The 17,328-nt window shown below is 38.8% G+C and overlaps 1 protein-coding gene across 6 annotated transcripts in view; it reads left to right on the top strand.

Moving 5' to 3' along the window:
• ETFA (electron transfer flavoprotein subunit alpha) overlaps window positions 1-17,328 on the top strand; it is a 102,318-nt gene that overhangs the window by 38,394 nt on the left and 46,596 nt on the right.

Below are 17,328 nucleotides of genomic sequence, written 5' to 3'. Positions count from 1 at the left end.
GAGTCTCAGCCGGTTTAAACTTGTATAGTATGCAGGAAAACATGTTTTTTATATATTTCAAAACAATATGTAGTCTTGTCCATTAAAAAAAAAATCATACATTCCAGTGCTTTATTCTATGAGATATTCATTCACAATTTTAAGATACTGTAGTCAACATTTTCAAGGCTTATTTTTGAAGTTTGTTTTGAAGTATTTGTTCAAGTCTTTTGCCTGTTTAAAACTTGAGTTTTTTATCTTCTCTTTGTAGGAGTTTTTTATATAACCCATATAAAAATTCTTTGTCAGATGTGTGTTGTATTTTTCCCATGCTAGAGCTTCCCATTCATTTTCTTTTGATGAGTGGAGATTCCTAATTTTGATAGTCTAATGTACCAGTCTTTCTTCTTATGGTTAATATGTTTTGTGTTATTCAACTTACTTGAAGTCAGAAAAGAAGATTTAAAGCTTTAAATACATACTAGAACTACTCATAAATTAAGTCACATCATCATGTGGCCTGTTTGCTTGTCATACTGAATTAGGCTGTGAGAGTGGATTTATTGAGCGGATGAGCTTGAGCCTTCCTTGACATTTAATGAGCTCTAGCACACATGCATATACATATATATTTTAAGAGACAAAGGTCTTGCTATGTTACCTGGGCTGGAGTGCAGGGGTTGGTCACAGGCATGATCATAACACACCACAGCCTCTTAACTCCTAGCCTCAAGTAATCCTCCCACCTCAGCCTCTTGAGTGGCTGGGACTACAGGTATGTGCTACCATGCCCGACTGGCACACACATTATTTGTGGAAATCTTTCAATTTTACATGAGTAGACATCTGTAGGCCTGATTTCATAAAAGATCAGCAGACTGACAACCTTCTTAACCAAAAATATGTCTATAAGAAATTCAGGCTGGGCACGGTGGCTCATGCCTGTAATCCCAGCACTTTGGGAAGCTGAGGCGGGCGGATCATGAGGTCAGGAGATTGAGATCATCCTGGCTAACATGGTGAAACCCTGTCTCTACTAAAACTACAAAAAAATTAGCCGGGCGTGGTGGCACGTGCCTGTACTCCCAGCTACTGCGGGGGTTGAAGCAGGAGAGTTGTTTGAACCCAGGAGGCAGAGGTTGCAGTGAGCCGAGATTGTGTCACTGCACTCCAGCCTGGGCGACAAGAGCAAGACTGTGTCCCCCCCCAAAAAAAGAGGAAATTCAAAGATATACACTGAAGTGACAGAGACTTATTTTGACTGACAGAGAGCGTTTGTAGTTATCAAATAGAAGAGTGGCAGGGAGTGGCTGGTGGTATCCTTTCCTATATTGAAAATAAATGGCATACAATCAGCATTATTCAGTATTACTCTTACGGATATAGAACCATTGCAATTTTTTTTCATAAGGAAATGTATTAAATGCTTTGAAGACTTTGACATAAACTGTACAGCCTCCGAGAGAATTTTGATTCATTAACTCGGGTGTGTGTGGGTGTGTGTGTATATGTGTATATACACACACATACACACATATGTGTATGCATATATATGTGCATACATATATACACACATGTATGTACATATATACATATACACACATAATTTATGTACATTTTGTTAAGGATCTGAAACTATTTTTGGAAACTATATCTCAAATTTGCAGAAAACTTACAGAACAAAAAACCTTTATTTTTATGGGCCATTTGAGTAAGTTGCTGTGACCATCCCCAAATATGTTATATAGCACATTCTCCTAATAACCACAATACAACTTTTTAAATTAGGATATCAACATTGAGACATAATACCATCTAAGCATCAGACCCTGACATTCAGGTTTTGCCTATTATTCCAAAAATGTCCTTTATAGCAAAAGGATATGGTGCAGAGTCACATGTTACATTTTAACTGTCATGTGTCCTTCAATCTTAAATATTAATGGTTCCACAGTCTTCACTTCATGAGGGAACTGTGAAGATTACCAGACAGCTGTTTTATAGAATGTACCTCAATTTGGATTTGTCTAATGTCTTCAATTTACGTTATATATCTTGAACAGGAATATCACAGAAGTGATACCTCATCCTATCAGATGGTATACAATTTCATTTGGTCTTTCATTAGTGATTTTCACTTTGATTAAGGCAGTATGTGCCAACTTCTCCATGGTAAAGTTACTTTTCCCATTGTAATACATATTTTATATGGAGGTACTTTGAAATGATGTAAATATCCCAGTTTTCCTCAAACTTTTTTTTTTTTTTTTTTTTTTTTTGAGACAGTCTCTCTCTGTTGCCAAGGCTGGAGTGCAGTGGTGTGATCTCGGCTCACTGGAACCTCTGCCTCCAGGGTGCAAATGATTCTCATGTCTCCGCCTCCTGAGTACCTTGGATTACAGGCATGCACCAACCCACCCAACTAATTTTTGTATTTTTAGTAGAGACTGGGTTTTGCCATGTTGGCCAGGCTCGTCTGGAACCCCTGGCCTCAAGTGATCCACCCGCCTCGGCTTCCCAAAGTGCTAGGATTACAGGCGTGAGCCACCATGCCCAGCCATAAACTTTTGATTTATTCATTTATTTATATCAGTATGGACTTATGGTACCTATTTTATTCAATGGGCAAAAATCTATGGTTGTCATTATTATTGATGTACGAATTGTCCCATGTTTGGCTAGTGAGAGGACCTCTGTGTCTTTCTGACGTGTTTTCATCATTCTTTGAATCTTTTTTTACTTCCTGAAGACAAGATGTTCCAGGCTCATTTTGTATTTTTCCTATCCCATCTCTGGAACCAGTCATTTCTCCAAGGAATCCTGGATCCTTTTGCTGAAGAAAAGTATTTAGAAGCCAATGTCTCAATGCTAGTTACGCTCATTGCTATTGAGATGTCACTGCTCCCATGACATCTCAGTGAAAAAAGCTAGAGAATGTGTGTGGGCATGTGTATGTCTAGGCAAATATATGCATATATATATTTATATACATATACAAACACATTTACATTTTATTTCTATATGAGTTGTATATGTTGAAAACCATGAGTGTCCACTGATATCTCCAATTCTGGTCTCATACCACAGGGTTAATTCTGGTTTTCTACCTTTTCCTATTTGTATATGCCTTTCTCCTATGGTGAGAAACCTAAGACACTGCCAGTACTCTACCCTGCACAGACGCCCTTTTTGCCTCACTTGAGCTCCAACACCTGGAACCGAACAGTCTTCCTGTATAGATACCCTCCCCACCCTACTTGGACTCTGGCATATCTGTCTAGGTAGCTGTTTCCCAAGGTGGCCGCACAATTTTACACTCATACCAACTATTTATGTGGGTTCTAGTTGCTCCTCATTTTCACCATTTGGTGTTTTATACATTTTGGTGGATGTTATTGGTTCTAATTTGCATTTCCCTGCAATTAATTTAATGCTCATCTAATGATGATGAACACTGTTGTATTTATTGGCCATTTAAACATCTTCCTTATGAAGTGCCTGTTCAAATCTTTTTGCCCCCTTTTTTAATTGAATTGCTTGTTTTCATTATTGAGTTGACATATTTTATATATTCCTTTACAAGTTTCTTGTTAGATATGGGTTTTACAAATATTTTTTCCCAGTCTGTGGCTTACCTATTTATTTTCTTAATGGTATCAAATTGAGGAAATTCCTTTCTGTTTCTAATTTGCTGAGAGTTTTATGAATGTGTGTTGAATTTTGTCAGATGTTTTCTGCAATTGTTGAGATGATTGGATAGCTTTTTGTTGGGATGATCAGACCCAACACCAGGCCGTGGGGGCTATGAAGTCCGGCAGAGTCAAAGGAATGAGAAAAGACAGGTTAAGAGAGAAAGTGGGAACAGGGGGCCAATGCTAGTATGGAGGCTGCCAAGGCCCCAAGCTCTGGGAGCCCATGCTATTTATTGGTGATCAAACAAAGAAACAGATGGTGAGGATGTAGGGGTTGAAAGGAAGCGATGTATCAAGCGAATGAGCTACAGCTGTGATGGTTTAGCATTTTCTTTGAAACATATGGCTACTTGAGATAATAGGTGTGCTAGAAGCAAGGAGCCAGCAAGTTTAGACAGGTTCCAAAGGCTACAAGGTATTTTAGACCCTGGACCCCAGACATATTCCAAGACTCTTTTATATTATGTCAGACATGCAAGCCCTGCCTCAGCTTCTCTCCCAACACTCAGCTTTTCTCCCAACATGCCCCCCTTTTCTTTTTTGTAAAACCACCACAGCCATCATTGCTTGTTCTTGAGGGTGGCTTTCTTTCCAGTGGCGGCTTCTGCATCTGCAGACTAAAAGGAGACAGCACAAGCACATAATTATTGGAACAAAATCTGCAAGTGTAGAGCTTCCAGTGGCTTTAATCCATTTAAGAGGATTGATTGTAGACAACCCATCAGCTATCATGTTGAAAATATTAGTTGCAGGGAGCAGATTCAAGTGAGCCTGAGAGGCTTCAAAAACCTGCTCTTATAGTTTTACAGTATCGAGGGTGAGATTTTCATCTCTGTCCTCCAGATGGCATGTAAGAGTAACATAACACAACTTTGAATCCAAAAGATCCTCTTTTTGTTTTTGAATTAATTGAGCAAGGCAGTTGCAGGCTGTGCAGCCCTTAATTGCCAGTTGGTGATCCAGCTTCATTTTTTTAGCCCTTATTCAAAATGGAGTTGCTCTGGTTTGAATGCTTCTTGCATATTTCCCCTTTCCCTTTTACAAGGGGACCCTTAATTCTAAGGGTTGCAGAAGGATGGAGGTCTGTCTTCTGTAACTTCTTCATGCTGAATAGGGGCGATGATATTCCTGCCTACCTATTAGGGTCTTTTGTATTTAGGGTAGAGAGGAATTCAGTCAAAAAACATTGGTCCGTTAAGCATCTATTGTACCTCTGAATCCCAGCAAAAGGTAAAAACCCTGGTGCTCCAGCAGTTTCTCAGCTTCCTGTGTGGTTTTCTTGATCTGTCCCATGTTATGGGGGTTGATGTCAGCATGACTCTGGTTGGTCCTTGTTCCATCTTTGTATTCAGATTCAACTGGCTTATGGCTCATACTGGGGAAACCCGGTCCATGGTTGGGATCCATGGGTCCCTCTAGTCTCCTGTTCCATGGTCATACACATCTTGAGGGCACCCACATGGTGTGTTCATCTCCTGCAAAAATACAAACATGCCCTTACCCCTACATTAGTAAATCTACTGAAACAGAAGCAAAGGCTTTTTTATTTTTATTTTTATTTTGCTGTAGCTGGGAGGCATGCCATTGCTGAAGCATTTGTAACAGCTTCTGCCTCTTTGGTTAATTACCGTGGGGTAAATGTTACCATTGGTAATGAGAAGAAGGCTTTTTCTGATTAACAGAAGGCATAGAGAAAGCAAATCAAGGCTTATCCTTCTTGTGCAATAGTATAGCAAAAAAAAGCAATCCTTAAACCTTCAATTTGCACTGTACAGGTGGGTCCACTAGATGCTGTGGCTCATGATAGATCTTCAGATGTTTGGTGGGCACCCATACAGTCACCTGATTGTCACCTGGAGAGACACAAGCAAATCGTCTTCCCCATATAATTATCTTTCCTTTTTCCCAGCTCTTTGTATGTGCATCTCTCCATCCTATATCTTGTCCAGCCTTTTTATTTTCCTTTTGTCCTGTCAGGTGTTGTTCAGCTGCAGTCATGGGTTGATCTTTTTGTAAATTTAAAAACTTTAATGTTAATAAAGCTAAATGCAATTGCATATGCGGTGTCTTATATTCCTGGTCCCTTCCCTTTTACTTTTGTATTTGAGTTTTTAAAGTTGGATTAGCTCTTTAAGCAATGTCAGTTTGAAAAACTTGCTGTTGAGGTCCTGCAAATGAGGATTTTCCAGTACTAGATTCATCAGTAAAAACAGTAATGGCCACTCCAATAGGGGCTTTTTGAATAATAGAAGGCAATATCCAATATGTTAATTATAGAAATTGAAATATCTTAGATTTAGGGTAATGATTATCAAGAATGCCAACTGGCCAAATTAACTTGCCATTCTTGGGAATTAATATAGGTTTGTTGAACTTGTTGTTTTGTTAATGAAACCATAATCTGATTTAGATCATATCCCCTTGGCTTTGTTGTGGGCAGCCTCGCTTGTCCTACTAGCAAAGCAATTTATTTTAAGTACAGAGTGAGCGTTTTGGTTGTATTGTGAGGTAGAAGAAGCCACTCAACCAGAACATCCTGTTGAACTATAAACTCCTGTAGGCAAATGCTTAGTAGGAAAAACTAAAAACTGTAATGGCTGTATCGGATTAATTTGTTCTACTTGTGCTTGCTGAATTTTTTTCCTCAATTAATGGAAGTTTCTCCAATGCTTCTTTGGACAGGGAGCATTTACTGTTAAGGTTAGAATCACCTTGTAAAGTAGAAAAGAGATGAGACATAGCATAGGTAGGAATGCCTAAAGTTGCATGAATCCAATTAATGTCTCCTAATGATTTTTGGAAATCATTTAAGGTTTTTAAATTATCTCTTCAAATTTGAACTTTTTTTTTTTTTTTAGACGGAGTCTCGCTTTGTCTCCCAGGCTGGAGTGCAGTGGCGCGATCTCGGCTCACTGCAAGCTCCACCTCCTGGTTTCACACCATTCTCCTGCCTCAGCCTCCTGAGTTGCTGGGACTACAGGCGCCCACCACCACACGTGGCTAATTTTTTTGTATTTTTAGTAGAGATGGGATTTCACTGTGTTAGCCAGGATGGTCTTTATCTCCTGACCTTGTGATCTGCCTGCCTCAGCCTTCCAAAGTGCTGGGATTATAGGCGTGAGCCACCGTGCCCGGCCAAATTTGAACTTTTTGAGGCTTAATAGCCCTTTGTTCTACCTTCATTCCTAGATACTGAAAGGCAGTAGAAGTTTGGATTTTACCGGGGGCTATAATTAACCCTGCTACATTTACGGCCTTTTCTGTTTGTAGCACAACATCAATTCTTTCCTAGTTTCAGCTGCACACAAAATATCATCCATGTAATGGATACTATACCATTTTTTAAACTGTTCTCTAACTCGCTTAATAGCTTTGCCAACATAAGTTTGACAGTCGGGCTATTTAACATGCCTTGTGGCAGTACTTCCCAATGGTATCAGTCTGCTGGTTCATTATTATTTATGGCGGGAACAGTAAAAGCAAATTTTTCATAATCTTGGGCAGCTAAAGGAATGGTAAAAAAGCAATCCTTTAGATCTATTGCTATAAGAGGCCAGTATTTTGGAATGATTGTTGGGGAGGGCAGCCCTGGTTGTAGCATGCCCATGGGTTGAATTACAGCATTTAACAGCCCTCAAATCTGTTAGCATTCTCCATTTACCAGATTTTTTCTTAATGACAAATACAAGAGAATTAACGAGGGGAGAAAGTAGTCACTGTATATCCCTTTTGCAATTGTTCCTGCACCAGTTCTTTTAAAGCCTCCAGTTTTTCCTGTATCAGCCACCATTGCTCCACCCAAACTGGTTTGGCAGTTAGCCAAACAAGAGGAATGGGAGCCAGAGGCTCAACAATGGCTGCTCCTAAAAATGATACCCCAATCCAGTCTGACCTGTTTATCCTTCTGAAGGTTCTGATTGGCTGTTTTTATTTTTTCCTAGTCCTTCTCCCGAGCAATATCCCGCATTTTTCATCATTTGTCCACTATTATTACTATATTGATCCATAGGAATAGATATTTCAGCACTGCATTGTTGCAATAAGTCTCTACCCCATAAATTGACAGGAATAGGTGTAATAATAGGTTGGATGGTCCCTGGCCATCCCGCCCTTGACATGGTAAAATCAAGGAACTTTGAAAAACTTCTGAGGCAGTCCCTACACCAGTGATACCCATGGAAATCTTTTGTTTAGGCCAGTGTTGGAGCCATTGATTTAAGCAATAATAGAGACATCAGCTCCAGTATTTACTAGTTCTTCAAAATCCTTTCCTGAATAGTTACTATATGAATAGGTCTTTTGTCAGACATTTGATTAACCCAATATAAAGCTTTTCCTGCTGGATTAGTACTACCAAAGCCTCCTATTCTTTTCACTGTGCTGCTGCTTAGTTTTATGTAGGGTAGCAGCAACAACTGAGCAATTCATTCTCCTGGGGAGGCAGACCATGGAGTTGAGGAACTAATAATTAGTTGTATCTCTCTGATATAATCAGAGTCAGTTATTCCCATATGCACAGTGACACCTTTTAAATTTAGACTAGACCTTCCAAGTAATAGACTGTTCCTGAGGGTAAGGGTCTCCTAACTCCCATGGGGACCTTCTTTGGTGGCTCCCCAGGAAGTAAGGAGACAGGAATTGTGCTGGAGAGGTCTACAGGGGACCTGCTGTGGCGGGGGACAATTGTTCTATGGTTTGTAAGGGCGCTGGCTGTGCCAGATATGCCTTGGTTTGTTGAGGGGCCCAAGGTGGGCCCCTCTTCTTGTTTCGCAAAAGAGGTTGTCCATCTTTGCTAAATTTAGAATGACACTGATTTGCCCAGTGGTTACCTTTCTTACACTGGGGACATACACCGAGACTTTTCTGTTGGTTGATGGTGGTAGTTTTTCCTTTTGATATCCTTTTCTATGTTCCTGTTTTGTGTGTCCAAATTGCCCACAATTAAACCAAGAGCCTGAGAAACAGGGCATATTCTTTCCTACTTTCAATTCAGCCATAGCCTGAGCTAAAAGAGTAGCCTTATGTAAGTTACCTCCAATGGCATCACAAGCCTTAATATATTCAGCTAAATGAGCCTTCCCTCTCAGGTGTCTAATAACTGTTTGACACTCTGCATTAGCATTATCGTATGCAAGAAGCTGTATTATAACATCCTGAGCTGTTTTATCAATTATGGCTTTATACACAGCCTCTTGGAGCCAAGCAATAAAATCAATATATGGTTTTTTAAGTCCTTGTCAGACAGAACTGAAAGAAGGATATTTTTCTCCTGTAACATTTATTCTTTCCCATGCCCGTAAGCACACAGAGCGCAGCTGAACAATGGCAACATCCTCCATTACTGCTTGATTCTCTAATCTACCCCAATTAAGGGCCAACTCCCATTAACTGTTCAACGGAAACAGGCACAGGTGGCTGCACTTGTGTGTTTTCCCTTGCCTGAGTTTGAGCTTAGTTAGCCCACCAGGTTTTAAACTGCAAGTACTGGGACAAAGTGAGAACAGATTTTGTTAAAGTATCCCAATCATATGGTATTAACCTATTATCAAGAGCCACATTTTTCAACAAAGTTTGCACAAAAGGAGAGTTCAGTTCATATTGACTAATGGCTTGCTTAAATTCCTTTAAAACTTAAAGGAAAAGTGGCCCAATTAGCTATATTCTGTCCTCTTTGCTGGGTTATAGTAACTGGAAATTGCCATGCTTCAGGGTCTCCCTCAGCTCTAGCTTTTTAAATAGAATTTCGTATAGCACCACCAGTTGCTCCAGGTTTTAATGTTGCAACTATAGGAGCAGTAAGTTTTTCAGCTAATTCATTTTCTTGCCCAGTAAGGGGGAGAGAGGAGGTGGCCATTCACTTAATTCAGCAGGTGGAGCTGACGTGCTAGTAAAACATACTTTTTTAAGTTTTCCTTTCTTTTCTTTAATCTCCTCCAGTTAGCTGTTCCTCACACTCAGAATCTGAAGTTTTTTACACTTGTTGTCCTCTTCCTCATCTGAATCCGCCTCATCATCTGTTTGAAATGGCTCAAGAGCTGCCTTTATTAGCGCCCACTTTGACCAAATGGAAACTGGAGTTTTTGCTCCATCTTTATACGCCTTTTTAAAATCTCTTCCAGTTCTCTCCCATTCATCCAATTCCATAGTCCCTTGTTCCAGAAACCATGGGCAAAACTGCTTTACTGTACTAAAGAGTGATACATTCTGAGTACTAACTTTCACTCTCCTTCGTAATAAATGCCTTAAGAAATTCAAGTAAGCAGAATGTTTGCTTTTACTTTGTCCCATTGTTACCCTGGTTCTTCTGAGCGCTCAGCTTCCCCGCCAAGCTTCTTTCAGTCGTCCTCAGGTGTCCTCTGACGATGTGTCCTCCACTTTGACGTACTCTAGTGTTCCTTCACTGGGGTCTTCGTTGCCCCATGTTGGTACCACAAATGTTAGGGTGATCAGACCCAACACCAGGCCGTGGGGGCTGTGAAGTCCGGCGGAGTCAAAGAAATGAGAAAAGACGAGAGAAGGTGGGACCAGGGGGCCAATGCTAGTATGGAGGCTGTGAAGGCCCCAAGCTCTGGGAGCCCACACTATTTATTGGTGATCAAAGAAACAGCAGGTGGTAAGGATGTGGGGGTTGAAAGGAAGTGGTGTATCAAGCACATGAGCTACAGCTGTGATGATGTAGCATTTTCTTTGAAACATATAGCTACTTGAGATAATGGGAGTGCTAGAAGCCAGGAGCCAGCAAGTCTCGACACATTCCAAAGGCCAGGAGGGGTTTTAGACTCTGGACCCTGGACATGTTCCAAGACTCTTTTGTATTATGTCAGACATGCAAGCCCTACCTCAGCTTCTCTCCCAACACTCAGCTTTTCTCCCAACACTTTATTCTGTTAATATGATGAATTATATTGTTTGATTTTCATGTTAAACTACCTTGAATTACTGTGATAAACTGTAGTTCATCATGTTATCCTTTTAATATATAGCTGGTTTTGATTTGCTGATACTGTGTTAAGAATTTTTGAATCTGCCTTTATCAGGATGTGCTGTAATTGTCTTTTAAAAAAAATAACTGGAGTTTTGGTGTCAGCATTATGCTAGCTTCATAAAATGGTTGGAAGATGTTTCTTCCTGCTTTATGAATGAGTTTGTGTAAGGTTGGTGTTTTGTTTTTTTCTTAAATGTTTGTTATAATTCATTAGTGCAGCCATATGGGCCTGGCATTTTCTTTCTTGGACCATTTGACAAAGAATGCAGTTCCTTTAATAGATTTGAGGCTATTTAGATTTTCCATTTTATTTTGTGTCAGTTTTGCTAATTGAGCCATTTCTAACACAATTGTCAAATGTGTTAGATGAAGTTGTTTATATTGCCTTTTTTCTTTTATTGTATATAAGATCTGGAGTGATACTTCCTCTTTCATTTCTTATTAGTTTGTGTTTTTCCCTTTTTTGTTTTCCCCTCTTCATTAGTGTAGCTAGGAGTTTATAAAAATTTTAAAAAATGTTTTCAGTGATCCAACTTTCAAAAATAATAGCTTTGGCTGGGCACAGTGGCTCATGCCTATAGTCCCAGCACTTTGGGAGGTGGAGTTTTATTGAAATATAATTTACATACCATACAATGCATAGTGTTTGAAGTGTTTAACTCATTGGCTTTTAGGGTGTTCACAGAGTTGTATAATCTTTACCTCAATCAGTTTTAGAATATTTTTTTCATCACCTGTGAAAGGAACCCCACACTTATTTTCTTCCTAACTCCCCTAGTCCTAGGCAATTGCTAATCTTTGTCTCTACAGATTTGCCTATTCTAGACATTTTATGTAAATGGAATCATATAATATTTGGTCTTTTGTGACTAATTTCTTTCATTTAGCATGATGTTTTCAAGGTTCATTTATGTCAAAGCACTTCTTTTTACTGTTGAATAATATTCCATTGTATACCACATTTTATTTATCCATTCATCATTTGATGGACATTTGGGTGTTTTTACTTCTTAACTATTATGAATAATGCTGCTATGAACACTTGCGTACAAGTTTTTGTGTGGACTTATGTTTTCATTTCTCTTATGTATATTATACCTAGGAGTGAAATTGCTGGGTCACATGGTAACTCTGTGTTCAACCTTTAGAGGAACTTGTCCAAACCACAGCCCAGGATGGCTTTGAATGTAGCCCAACACAAATTCATAAACTTTCTTAAAACATTATGAGGTTTTTTTTGTTTGTTTTTTGTTTTTTTTTTTTGCTCATCAGTTATCGTTAGTGTATTTTATGTGTTCCAAGACTACTTCTTCCATGTGGCCCAGGAAAGCCAAAAGATTGGACACCCTGGTTTAGAGGAACTGCCAAACTGTTTTCCAGAGCAACTGTACCAACAATGAACGAACTTTTAGCTTTATTTTTTCTGTTGTCTCTTTTTCATTTTATTGATTTTTGCTCTTTATTTTCTTTCTTCTAATTACTTTGGGCTTACCTGGCTTTTAAGGTAGAACTTTACTAATTTTGTATTTGTCTTATTTTAAAATATAAATATTAAAGCTATAAATTTACCTCACAGTACTTTAGCTGCAGCTCACAGCTTTTGATACAGTTTTATCTTTCTTTTCAAAATATTTTCTAATTTAGAAATGTTTTATTTCTAGATATTTGTGTGTTTTTTCCCAGATGTCTTTCTGTTACTGGTTTCTAATTTAATTTCATTGTGGTCAGAGAACATATTTTATAATAGTTCACTCTTAAAATTTATTGAGACTTATTTTATGATCCAGCATATGCTCTATTTTGGTGAACATACCTTTTGCATTTGAAAAGAACATGTATTCTGTAGTTGTTGGATGTAATCTTCTATAAGTGTTAGGTAACAGGATGAGTCTGGATTGTAGCTTGTTGTACTTAAAGTTTTATTGGAATACAGCCATACTCATTCATACACTACCTTTTTTTTCTTGATGGAGTCTCGCTGTGTCACCCAGGCTGGAGTGCAGTGCTGCGATCTCAGCTCACTGCAACCTCTGCCTCCTGGGTTCAAGCAATTCTCGTGTCTCAGCCTCCTGAGTAGCTGGGACTACGGGTGCACACCACCATGCCTGGCTAATTTTTTGTATTTTAGTAGAGACAGGGTTTCACCATGTTGACCAGGCTGGTCTCAAACTCCTGAACTCAGGCAATCTGGCCACCTCAGCCTCCCAAAGTGCTGGGATTACAGGCATAAGCCAGCACGCCCACCCTCTTTCATATACTTCTTTGTCTATGTCTGCTTTTGCTTTACAAAAGGAAAATTGAGTGGTTAACAACAGAGACTTTATAGCTGACAAAACCAAAAATATTTATTATCTAACCCTTTAGAGATAAAGTTTGCTAACTCCTACTCTGCATCTTTTATGCCCTTACCAAATTTGTTGGTCTAGTTGTTCTGTCACTTACTGGGAGAAGGTATCAAAAACTATGATTGTGGTTTTATCGGTTTCTCACTTTAGTTTTGTCAGTTTTGGCTTGATATATTTTGAAACTCTCATATTGGGACATTCATTCATGATTGATCTATCTTCCTGATAAATTGACTATTTTATTATTATCTAATTTTCCTCTTTATGTTTGGTAGTACTCTGTCTTGAAGTCTACTTTGATATTAATAAAGACACTTCAGATTTCTTATGCTTACTCGTTGTATAGTGTATCTTCTTCTGTCCTTTTCAGTGTATATCTTTCTTTATATTTAAAATGTGTTTCTTATAGGTATGTATAGTTGAGTCTTGCTTTTTTAATCCATTCTGACCAGCTCTGATTTTTTTGTTTGTTTGTTTGAGAGGGAATTGCGCTCTTGTTGCCCAGGTTGGAGTGCAATGGCATGATCTCGGCTCACCGTAACCTCTACCTCCACCTCCTGGATTCAAGTGATTCTCCTGCTTCAGCCCCCTGAGTAGCTGGGATTACAGGCATGCACCACCACACCCAGTTAATTTTGAATTTCAGTAGAGGCGGGGTTTCTCCATTTTGGTCAGGCTGGTCTCGAACTCCCGACCTGAGGTGATCCACCCGCCTTGGCCTCCAAAAGTGCTGGAATTATAGGCATGAGCCACCGCGCACAGCCTCAGCTCTGATTTTTCTGCTGGGGCTTTAAGGTCATTTATGTTTTTCTCTGACTGCTTTTAAGAATTTCTCTTTATCACTTGTTAAGCAATTGACTTATACATCTTGTAGTTTCCTTCTTATTTCCTGTTCTTGGGGTTTTTTGTGCTTCTTAGATCTGTAGGGTTTTAATTTTATCAAATTTGCAAATTTTTTGATTATTATTTAATTTAAAAAATCCAAATAGCTTTTCTGCTCCAATTGCACATATATTAGGTCTCCTAAATTGTTCCACAGCTTATCAATGGTCTATTTTTTTCTTATTTTTTTTCTCTTTGTATTTCACTTTGAATAGTTTCTTTTGCTGTATTTTCAAGTCACGAATTTTCTTTTTCTGCAGTGTCTAATTCCTTCCAGTATATTTTTATTACAGACATTATAGCTTTTATCTCCAGAAGTTTGATTTGGACCATTTTATATCTTCCATTTTGCTACCTAACATTTATAATCTTTTCTCTACCTTCTTGGACATCTGGGACATACTTATAATAACTGTTAATATCCCTCTTTACAAATTCTTTCATCCTTGTCATTTGGGGATTTATATCAATTGGCTTTTCTTCTCATTATGGATCATATTTAACTGCATCTTTGCATGCGTTGGTAATTTTTTATTAGATGCCAGACATTGCAAATTCTCCCTTGCTGAATGCTAGATATTTTTGTATTCCCGTATATATTTCTTTAAATTTTTAAAATTTCAGATTTTTAAAATTTGTACAAATTTATGGAGTACCTGTGAAATTTTATTACATGTATATAATGTGTGGTGATAAAGTCAGGGTATTTAGGATGTCCATCACCTGCGTGCAGTATATTTTTGTCAACTAACGTCACCCTACTCCGCTGTCAAACACTGGATTTATTCCTTGTGTCTAAATGTATATTTGTACCCTTTAATCCATCTCTCTTCATCCTCCCCCATGCTCCCACTCACCCTTCCCCATCTCTGTTATCTGGCCTTCTACTCTCTCCCTCCATGCGACCTAATTTTTTAGTTTCCACATATACGTCAAAAGGTGTGATATTTGTCTTTTTGTGCCTGGCTTATTTCACTTAAGATAATGACCTCCAGTTCTATCCCTGTTGCTGCAGCTAACGTGATTTTATTCTTTTTTATGGCTTTGTTCTAGGATGCAGTGGAAGTTATTTAGAAACAGTTTGATCCTTTCAGATTGTGCTTTTAAATATGAACTGTATCCTGGAAACTTGCTTAAGTTGGTAAGCAAGTTAAGAAACTTGCTTAAGTTGACTGGGCTCATCTTGTTTGTTTCTCCTGGTTTTCGGATCTGTGCTGCCTGATATCCAATGTCAGAAAGCAATTGTTTCTTAAGTTTTGTCCAGTGTTTTAGTTACTTCAGGCAAAGGGTACGTTCAATTCCTGTTACTACATCTTGGTTGGAAGTGATCATTCATAATAATTTTTACAGTTGGGTTTAGTTGTCATTTTGCTGTTTGTATCCTGTTAATCCCATCTGTTTTTGTTCGTATACTCACTTTGTTTTGTTCTGTTTCTCTGCTTCTCCTGTTCTGCCCTATTTTGGACCAGTTATTTTAAATTCTTTTATTGGATTTTTAACTATACCTCTTTGCATTATTTTGTTTTTTAGTTATTTCTATTGGGATTACAACACATTTAACTTTTCACGGTCTACAGAGAGTTAATATTGTACTAATTCGTGTAAAATGTTGGAACCATATGCAATTGATCCTTGAACAACATGGGGGTTAGGGCCAATGACCCACTATGCAGTTGAAAATCTGTGTATAACTTTTGACTGCCCCTAAATTTAACTACTAATAGCTGTTGACCAGAAGCCTTGCCAATAACATAAACAGTTGATTATAACACACATTTTATATGTTATGTATATTATATATTATGTTTTTATAGTAAAATAAGCTAGAGAAAAGAAAATTACTAAGAAGATTATAAGGAAGAGAAAATATATTTACTGTTCATTAAGTGGATGTGGATCATCATAAAGGTCTTCATCCTCGTTGTCTTTATGTTGAGTAAACTGAGGAGGAAGAGGAGTGCTTGGTCTTGCTGTCTCAGGGATGGCAGAGACAGAAGAAAAGCTGCAGATAAGTGGACCTGCCCATTTCAAATCCATGGTCAACTGTGGTTCCATTTATTTCTCACCTTAATGCTCTACTTGTCATCTGCATTATACCTCACAGTACAACGCCGTAATTTTTATGTTAGGCATTCATGTGTATTTTAAAGAAATTAAAATATGAAAAAAGGTACACTTTAATAAAAATTTACTCCCTGCTGGGCATGATGGCTCATGCCTGTAATCCCAGTGCTTTAGAAGGCTGAGGCAGGTAGCTTGTTTGAGCCCAAGAGTTAGAGACCAGCCTGGGCAACACAGGGAAACCCTGTCTTTACAAAAAAAATACAAAAATTAGCTAACCATAGTGGTGTGCACTTGTAGTCCCAGCTACTTGGGAGGCTGAGGTGGAGGAATCGCTTGAGCTTGTGAGACAGAGGTTGCAGTGAGCCAAGATTGAGCCACCGCACTCCAGCCTAGGTGCCAGAGTGAGGCTCTGTCTCCCCACCCCCTACCCCCAAAAAAATTACCCCCATATATTTACCATTTCTAGTAGCCTTCGTTCCATCTGAAGACTTGAGTTTCCTTCTTAGGTCATTTCATGTCCTTTATGTTTCGTAGTACTGGTATGATAGTAATGAATTCTATTTTCACCAATCTGAAAAAATATATTTATTATACTTTCATATATATATATATATATATATATATTTTTTTTTTTTTTTTTGAGGTCTTGCTCTGTCACCCAGGTTGGAGCACAGTGGTGCTATCTTGGCTTACTGCAACCTCCACCTCTCAAGCTCAAGCAGCCCTCCCACCTCAGCCTCCTCAGTAGCTGGGACTTCAGGTGTGTGCCACTACACTTGGCTAATTTTTTGTATTTTTGGTAGAGATGGGATTTTACCATGTTGTCTAGGCTGGTCTCAAACTCCTGAGCTGAAGTGATCCACTCTCCTTGACCTCCCAAAAGTGCTGGGATTATAGGCGTGAGCCACTGCACCTGGCTACACTTGCATTCCTGAAAGTTTTTTTTTAATATAGCTTGAATCTGGTGCCTACTGGGCCATCCTGACACATCTATTCTTAGGTATAGAATTTCAGGTAGAGTTCCCCCCAGCACTTTGAGTTCCATTGTCTTCTGGTCTTCATTGTTTCTAATGAGAGCTCAGCCATTGTTTGTATTGTTCCTCTGTGTGTTTTTTTGTTGTTGCTTTCAAGATTTTATCTTTATCATAGATCTTTAGAAGTTTGATTATGGTAGGACAGGTGCGGTACCTCACGCCTGTAATCCCAGCACTTTGGGAGGCCGAGGCAGGCAGATCACGAGGTCAGGAGATCGAGACCGTACTGGCTAACATGGTGAAACCCCGTCTGTACTAAAAATACAAAAAATTAGCCGGGCATGGTGGCAGTCGCCTGTAGTCCCAGCTACTCAGGAGGCTGAGGCAGGAGAATGGCGTGAACCTGA

This window comes from Macaca mulatta, chromosome 7 (genome assembly GCF_049350105.2).
Source record: "Macaca mulatta isolate MMU2019108-1 chromosome 7, T2T-MMU8v2.0, whole genome shotgun sequence".
Classification (NCBI taxonomy): domain Eukaryota; kingdom Metazoa; phylum Chordata; class Mammalia; order Primates; family Cercopithecidae; genus Macaca; species Macaca mulatta.
The sequence above is the reverse complement of the archived record's forward strand: the minus strand, read 5'-3'. Positions and strand labels throughout refer to the sequence as shown.